This window comes from Helianthus annuus, chromosome 2, assembly GCF_002127325.2.
Source record: "Helianthus annuus cultivar XRQ/B chromosome 2, HanXRQr2.0-SUNRISE, whole genome shotgun sequence".
Lineage (NCBI taxonomy): Eukaryota > Viridiplantae > Streptophyta > Magnoliopsida > Asterales > Asteraceae > Helianthus > Helianthus annuus.
In genome coordinates, this window is record NC_035434.2 from 7,786,294 (window position 1) to 7,796,223 (window position 9,930).

Genomic DNA, 9,930 nt, shown 5'->3' on the forward strand with positions numbered 1-9,930 from the left:
AATGGCAGTTTACTCAATGTTAGATAAAGGATCGTAATAACTACACAGTGGTGAATTCATGAACTTTTTGTACAAGGTTCCTTTTGGTAGATTGTCACTATTTTTTTTTCCGAATCATACAAGGTTTCCACGAATTTTCTATTTTTTTTTCCAAATTGAGGGGGTTCCCGAGAACCCGTAATACATCCCTGGATCCGCCCCTATAACTGCATCATGTAATTGCATGAAGTGTTTTGCTAAGTTAGTATGGAGTACAAGTTACATAACTATATTATGTATTTTAGTTAAAACAATAATATAATTTTTAAAGTGATTTTTATGATTCTCTTCTTACTCTTAATTAAAGTCCTTCTATATTATATGTTAATTTAGGTTTTCTGAATATAAGTTAAATATTTTTGGTTTACCACTATAAAAGACAGAGAAAAATGGATTTTTTTATAAAATGATTTTAAGTATTTCATCACAAGAAAATGATATAAAAAATAAAAATGATTTAAAAGTAAAATGATCTTATTTTACTATCACATTAATGCTAGGCATGACTATGGTTGTCATTGGCATTAAAAGTAAAATGCTCTTATTTTACTATCACATTCAGGGTGAGCTGGAGGGGTTATTATGCAAAATAGCATTAGTAAGGGGTTGTAACTGAAGTTATTCTAAACATATAGCATAAAATTATGGGCCATACTTGTTGGGATATAGATGTTCACAAGTGAAATGACATGGTAATAAGGTGATTCAAATCATGCAAATATTTATGAATAAGTTTGTTTGCCGTTAAAAAAAATTTACTTATTTACTCAAAAGTAACATATACAGAAGTTATTAATACGAGTGAGAGGACTACATATGCAAATTGTCCTATAGATCGACGGAGAATCACTTGTCGCCATGAGACCATGGCCAATGCATTGCATATGACTGCATTTGAGAGGGTGTGCATCGGAGGAGGATGCATTTGAGAGGGAGTGCATCGGAGGAGGAGGTTGCATTTGAGGGAAATATATGTGGGGAAGATGGTGTATTTTGATGAAGTGGTAGTGCCAAAGGTAAGTTTTAAATACATACATTCTTTTTCTAGTTTTATTTTAATTTGAAATGGATTGATAAGTTGTATATTATAAGCTTCAGTGACTTGTATAACACATTTATTTCTCATTTTAAATGTAGCAATTGATTAAATAAAAAAAATATGTAACGTTATTTTAACTAAAAATAGTAATTTATTAATTCTACTTTGAAAAAAAAATATGTTAATTTACATATATTTTAAATTTTAGTTTTAAAATGAATGTTTAATTTTTTGATAACTTTATATTTTAATAATGCGGAAATAAAAAATGAAACATTTTTAAAAATAATTTGATTATTAAAATTATATGTATTGATGATGTGAAAATATAAGTATTGGACTATTGGTAAGGATGTTCATAAGGATAGAGAAATATAGGTATTTTTTATATATTTGTAAAAATGTGATGTGGTAGTACTGGTCACGCTTTTTAGTGCATTTAGCACATTGTACTAGTGATGACCTAACAAGTGAGATGAATGCACATGCAAATTGTAGCAAAACTATTTGCGAATCCAAACAAAACAACCCGAAACTACGATCCAAGCAAAAAACTATCTTGTACCAAAACTAAGAATGAAGCACTTGGATTGAAGTAATTAACTTCTTTATAGGATGTCTTCAATCGGTGATTCCGGTTTCTTATCATTTCTTCAAACACATTCCAGTTTTTATTAGTTTCTTCAATTGGTGATTTTAGTTTTCAGTTTAGTTTCTTCTGGTTAAAGCGATGACGAGAGTAGGATCAGTATATGATTGAAAAATAGGAGAAATATGATCCCATACGTTTCTCATGTGATATATTGCTAAAAATTAAAAACATGGTTAAAAATAATAATATGAGTTAATTACACCGTTAGTCCTTGTGATTTAGTTGAAAATAACAACCTCAGTTACTAATAGTTTAAAGTAACAATTTTATGTTTTAACTTTTGATTTTGTAACATCCTAGAACCTTAAGGTTAACATGCGTTAAAAACTAACTGAGAACTTAGTACCCAACCTTGAACTTTAGAGAAACCACATAGACTAACCACGAAATTTACTCTTGTAATATTTAAAACACATCTTTTTTTCTTTTTCTCTTATTATTTAACTAAACTTTTTAAATATTTAACAAAACAATTTTTTTAAATGGTTATGGGTAATTAACATAACTAACGTAATTATAGCTAATTTGAAGCCAATTTTGTAAAGATAGTCATCTTACAAGGTTATATATATATATATATATATATATTGATGTAATAATTTCCATCTCTCTGTATCTATCTATACTTTCTATAAAAGGAGAAATCAAAGTGACATAAGAAAAGTTGATGTGTCAGCAGGAGATGGTGTCCAACAAGGCTTTTCTTATCTCATTATTACATCATAAAGCCTAATATTAAAAGACTTTAAAATTCAAAGTTGGCCCACATTTAGATTCCAAAGGTCTGCCCATTCAAAATTTCATACGAACCACTGTCCATTCAAGCCACTGTAATCAAAACCATTGCCCATTCAAAGGTCTGCCCATTCAAACGAATGTAATCAAACCACTGTAACCAAACCACTGATGATTAAAAATTCAAACTTCAAAACCTCTGACGATTCAATATTATGGCTCCAAATTCAAAATTCAAAATTACAGTGGCTCCAGATATATAACATATCATCTTCTTCAATCAATTACTCTCTCTAATCAACATCTTCTCCAATTCAAATTCTGGCTCCACATTCAAAATTCAAAATTCAAACCATATTCAAATTCTATAAATAAGACATAATTATCAGGCTGCACATTCAAATCTCTCTCGCTGATATCTGCAAGCGTGTCTCTCTCTCTCCCTCTCTCTCAAATGCATCTTTCTCGACTCTCGTGATTTAGCCGCTATTCTCCGATTACACAATTTTGTTCGAATGTTTGATGATTCTGTTTACATGTTATCGTTCCGGTATCATTGTTCCAACATCGTCGTATCAATGATGTTGACCATCACACATCAACCTTTCAATGTCGATGTTGCAAAATAATTGTTGCAACATCATGAAAAGTTGCATGTGTTACATTCTTTGATGGGAGAGTTGCAACTTCAACCGACGATATGTATTTTCTATCGTGAAAAGGTCAGTTTTGCTACACCAGTTGAGAAGAGACCTTTGCATTTTAGGTTTGTTTCTTATTTTTTATTAATTGTTAAGATGCATGTTTATATTATTAAAATGAACTACTACAGAGAAAAATATTGAATTTGAATGAAATATTTATAAAGTATTACACGCTAGGATTAACACTTGCTAAGATTTCGTAGACTCTAGCCTTTCTCCATGTGATTTCATGCTCTCTTTTTAATTTCATGTCAGTTAGCATGTTGCAGATTTTCTGATCCTGTTCTACAAGTTGTGTAAGAAACTCTTCTGCATTCTTCTGGAAGTCTGATGGAGGAGAGTGGAGGACTTCATCGAGCAATGCTATGCTGTTCTAGGTTTTGTTGTTATTAGTGTTGTTGATTATGTCGACTTTCCTGTTTACTTCTTGGTTTGTTCTTTGTTCTTTGAGTGACCACATCGAGAATTGTGTTTTAAGATCGCTGGTGTCTGACCAGTGGTAGAAACTGAACTTTGCCATGTAGATTTTTTGTAAGTTTTCTGAATTGGAACTATTTTTGACAGAAAGTGATTTGTAGGACGAGTTGTTGATGTTTTGAATCAAAACGAATCATCGGTTTTTTATAGAGTTTAAAAAACGTGTTTACATGGAAAATGAATCGTTTAATTGTAATTTTCATAATCTGCTTTTGTTCTTTGAATTTCGATATTTTATCCCTTGGGTTTCTTGGTATTTAATTTTACGGATTTCCCATAAAAGTTGGGGTTTTGAAAAGGTTTTTGCATTAAAAGACTGTTTAATGAAGCAGATTATGTTTATATATATTAAATCTACACGTTTTCATAATTACAAAGTTCACTATATAAACTCATAGTCACTTCATCTGTTTTTTCATCACGTTTTCCTAAGAAGATATCATACTTTCAGGAAAGTCGAGTTATATAGTTTATTCAAATGACCTCATTCACAGATGCAAAATCGGATGATTTCAAGTTGCGTTTTGTCAGGCAAATCGAGGAACAGGTGTATGATGACAGGGCTACTCTTCAAGAGTTGAAGAGATGTTTTGATGGATTGCAGGTTGGCCTGCTCACTGGAGAGCAGGTTTCCAGAGATCTTATGCGCATGCCTTCAACTTCCGTTCGTGAGCTTTGTGTTGTTAGTAATATAGAGTGCGGTGATAGAGACGTGGAGTTCATGAAGATGCTGAAGGACATACATCGAGAGGTTCAGCAATCGATGGAGTTGAAGCTAAAGTTTCTTCATTCTTGCTGTTATTGTTAGATTTGAACTTTAATGTTGTTCAGTATGTGATGTAATTTTTAGACTTTTAATGTCATGAATAAATGAATAAAATTTAAACTTATGAATCTATGTTGCCTTTTAGTTTTATTTATTTAGTTTTTTAGTTTGAATTAGTTTAATTATTGGTAAGTCAACAGAAGTTTAATAATATGAAGGGTTGCTTTGATGGCGAAGAGATAATGTTGATGTTGTATTGTGTCTAAACATCTGTTTGGTAAGTCAACAGAGGTCTAATAGTATCAACGGTTGGTTTGATGGTTAATAGATTATGTTGATGTTGAATTCTGTCTGAACATCTGCTTGGTAAGTCAACAGAGGTTTAATAGCATCAGGGGTTGGTTTGATGGTGAACAGATGAGTGCAAAGATAAAACAAATGTTCAGAATTTGATCATTGATAGTAGTTTTTTGAAGAATCTGCTGGTGATGAAACAACTGTGTATGCTAACGACTGTTTGATTTACCACTGTTGACTAAATGACATAAATTTAAATAGTATTAATCTTTGTTGTCGCATCTTCATTTTAATTATTTCAGTCATTCCTAACAGTGGTTGGGCTAATAGCAGATGTTAGACTTACCACTGTTGAATTACACTGATTGAAAACAACTGTTTTTGAAACTTATGCTTGCCTAAAAAACACATCCACTGCTAAATGGTACCGTCTGTTATCATAATTTCTGTTTTTCCTAATGACTGTTCATTTACTATAGTGCTGACTACTGACTATCATGCATTATGATAACAGAGGTTCTGACGTGGACAGATGTTAGCTAAAAATAAAACAACTGCTGAAAGTTATCATCTGTTGTCATAACTTCTGTTTATCTAACAACTGTTTGACTTACACTGTTTCCAACGACCAACAGAGGTTTCCAAACACATTTTGTTAGACATCTTTTATTAAGTTTGTAAATGTAAATAACAAATTCAATAAGGGGTCTATGTGTAAATATTTTTCATTTGTTGAAAATATGGGAAAACGAAAACACAACTGTCATTATTTCTTTAGCATTATTACACATCAAGCATCTATCATCTGACTTCTTTCAAAAATCTATTCTTCCCAGTCATTTTCTAGGGTTTCAACTTTCTTATTCTCCATCTTTTACACTTGAATCACTGGAGGTTTTGTTGTTTTTTCTTCAACTGGTATGTAAATTCATATTGTAATACTTTATATTGTTTAACCGATTTTAATTCAAAAAAAATCAAATCCTATCTTGCTACAAATACGATTTTAAGTTTATTGCTATACATTCAAGAAGTGTTTAGTTAGGTGTTTGAATCATTTGTTGATAACATATTAAAATAGTTATTATTTGCAGAAAATTTTTAACTCATACTCTGTTCTATGATTAATTTCAGTAGATACTCTGTTAATACAAAAAGTTAATGTTCATCTTCGAAGCCAACTTTTTGATTTCAGTGTTTTAACATCTTTACTGATTTAGGTTTTGTCATGTATACTACATTTATAAGTTTCTTGATAATCCAGAATCTTTGAAACTGGTATGAAATGTTTTTATATACATAATTTATTTTTATTGAGATATATAATTAACAGTTGTTATGTTAGTGCACTACATCTGTCGACTTCGTCTTGTATCGAGTCTTAGATTGCATTATATAGATTAGGGCACGTTTTACGAGAAAATAGGATGTTGTATGTGTTTAAGTAGTTGATTTCGCTAATAGGGTCAAATTAGTTGCTGATTTCGCTTTTGTGGACAAGATGATTTCGCTTATTGGACCTTGTGTCTCTTGGGGCGAAATCTGGACACTATATATAGTGTCTCTTGGGCGAAATCACATAATCAGACTCTTGTATTCCATACCGAAGTGCTGCCGGTGTGAAGACTGCTTGTATTAGTGATTATATCAATACAATCAGTAGTTATAGTGAAGAATCAGCTATTTCTAGCTTTGTTTCTTGTTATTCCGTACCTGAAACAGAGTAGAACACCTCTGAACGACTCATTCGGGTCAGATCGCGATCTTACAAGTGGTATCAGAGCTCAGGAGGAGGAGTTCTGCAGAGATTAGCTGGAATTCATCTTGTTTTCTTACTTCTACACCTTCTTTCATCATTTCAGAGAAATTTACCGGTCAAAATTCGCTCAAAACTTCACAGATCATAGATAATTGGACATAAACAAATCCCTGAAAGTTTGACACTAAAATTCGAAGTAAAAATGGACCAAATTACCCTCCGAGTTGATTTCGCTGATATGAACATCTGGTGATTTCGCTCATAGTTCACATCAAATTTCGCTTTTGTGACACATTTATCTTGGGATTTCGCTTTTGTGACACATTTATCTTGGGATTTCGCTCTTGTGACACATTTACCTGCTGATTTAGCTTTTTGGAACACCTGATTTCGCTCATAAGGTCCATACAGAAGCTTAATTTCGCTCATAAGGCCACCCAGAACCTTAATTTCGCTCATAAGGACACCCAGAATCCTAATTTCGCTCATAAGGACACCCAGAACCCCTGATTTCGCTTATAAGTCACTGATTTTGAAAAACGTGATTAGTCATTATGGATACCGAGTTCTATAATGCGTTTGCAACACCGACTGGTCCAGCTGCCATTGTTCAAGCTATGAGTTTGGAAAATTAGACGGGAACCACCCAAAAGCCCCCGAAACTGATGAGTATCGAAGAATACTACGGGTGGAAAGACATATTCGAGAACTGGGTTCAGGCAAATCATCTCAGGTCATGGGAGTGTATTCTCAAGAAATATGTGTTGCCTCGAACAGATTTGCAGGTTCTTAAAGAGTTATCAGAGTTTACAGATCAAGAATGGGTCATGTACAAAGCCGAAAAGATGATGATCAGTTTGCTGCAACAAGCCATCAAAGAAGACATCTTCATACTTCTACAGCACGACAAAACTGCAAAATCGATCTGGGATGCACTTAAAGTTAAATTTGAAGGTAGTGAGAACATGATAAATAGCAAAAAGGCGTTACTCAAGAAAGAATTTGAGTAGTCTACCGAGTGAGGATACGAAGAAGCTGATTGAGCGATACTACCACTTAGTACGATCCATTTCAATGCTGAGTATCACAAAAGATCGTGAAGAGTGGGTAGACAAGTTGGCGGATGCATTACCGCAGAAAGAGTGGGGAACGTATTTGATGATTCTGAAGAATACCGGAGTTTATGATGGGCTAACGATTTCTCAGTTTATCGAAAAGATTGAAAGTCAGGATTTGGAACAGCAGAAGATCGCTAGGATGAACAGTCCAAGTGGTCAACAGGACGTAAAGATGTATTACAACGGTAGTGTTCCGGTTCCAGAATCTGAGAGAAGTCCGAAGATACAAACTGCATTCAGTGCTGGAGATTCAACGGAAAAAGCAGATCAGAGTTTAACCAAAAGCAGTGGATTCTCTTCATTTCCGAGTGTTAATCCGAAAGAGTCAAACACAAGTTTCCATTCCCAAAGCACGAAAACAGGAAACGGTTATGTGATTCAATGCAACATCGCTCTAAATCTTCCAGAGGGTCAAAGCTTTTCTGAAGAAACTGCTAAAGACCATATGGCTCTACTTGGTTCAGTGTTGTTATCTTATGAAGGATTAGTGGCTGGACGAATTGGAAATCCTATGCTCACAAAGGAGGATTACGATCAGATAGACGCCGAAGAGATGGAATTAATGGATATCAAATGGTGTCTTGCTAGTGTTCTTAGACGTGCTGAAAAGTTCAAGACAATTACCGGGAGAAATGACTTTCTTGATGCTCATGTTTCTACTTTAGGTTTTGATAAATCTAAAGTTACTTGTTTTCGATGCAGGGAGAAAGGCCATTTCAAACGGGAGTGCAAGAACAGGGAAGCTAGTGGTGCTCAAAATCCGTTCGGAAAAGATGATTATTACCGGAAAGCCATTTATCAGCAAGTTGGTCAATCACAAGATTCACAGACGGCACATGTCACACCCCAACCGATGGTGGAATCATCGGGACGCGGCACTGAGCGAAACAGATTGTCCAGGAGTTTCCACAACAACTATTATTACAAATTCAGTTAAATGATACGTCCCATACCGTATCCCAAATAAATAAACAAGTTATCACAGATAACAACTAGGCAAATAGTACTGTTTCGACAACTCAGATTTAATTATTACAAACCAAATAAATAAAGCACTGCCCAGAGTCATTAAGACTCATCTGGACAAGATCTACAGACAGCTATTGCCCTAGATGCTCGTTCAGACAACTCCAACGGCTCCATGGCAATTGTTTATCTGCTTCTAGAGACCCCTAGGTAGACCACTACCTACAACTAATTGTTGGGCTCTAAAGCTTTATTATTGCCTCGCTTTCCTAGCAAGCAAACACCTTATACACCTGTCACATACATTAAAATAAAGTCAATACATATAATGTAAAGGTGAGCACACAAGTTTGATAATAGCATATAGAGTTCGAATACTTTACGCATAACCAGGCACGTACACAGTGGAAAACGAAGCATGTTAATTATCGACATGGGACCATCGGTACCAACGACTGCGGGTTGACTGTCCGAGACAGTTCGCAATACATGAATACCACCGTAATCCATGCAAGTAATTGTCGTTAACAACCCCCGTGTGAACGGGTGCTGAGTCCAAACTATAGTACTATGTTGCTAAGGCAGGTAGATAGCACTCTACGTGTAAACATAATAAACAACATTCATTTAGTCAAGTAGCACATGCAATCGGTTAGCGTTCAAATAGTTTGTGTTTGATTGTGATTTGATAGATAACGTATGTAACACCCAAAAGTGCTAAAAGCGAAAAGGGGTCGAGTATACTCACAGTGATTGGTTATGGATTGAAGGGAGCGCTGAGAGTAGGTTAGCCTGAATAGTACGATAGTATAACGATGAGTAACGCGGAAATGTAAACAAGCGATATTGGGTCAATCAGTCCGGTCGATCGGACAACAGGTTCGATCGAACGGGCGGTTCGTTCGGTTTGAAAGTCCGTTTGAATAGTCCTGTTCGATCGGCCGGTAGGCTCGATCGGCTGGTCCTTTCGAGTGGATTGTTTCTTCCTTTGGGAAGGATGTGTTTGTGTATGATGGTTTGAACTTTTGAAGTTTTTGCAGCATTATCAGGACACCTTGGAGCATCCTTACCTTTCAGGTCGGTCGATCGAACGGTCCGTTCGATCGGTCGGTCCAGTCGATCGGTTAGGTTACCTTGGTGTGATCCTTGACAGAGTGTCACTCGATCGGTTGGTATGCTCGATCGGGTGGCACTCCAATGCATCAGACGAGTTGAAAAATGGTTAAGTGTTGAAGCATAGTATCTCATGATCCGAAGAGTAATGTTCACTAATCGAGTAGCATGCTCGATCGGGCATCGCTTCGTCAATACCATACTTCATGAATATTTGAAAAGACGTGGGGCCATCTGTCAGCCGATCAGCTGGCCCGGTCGATCG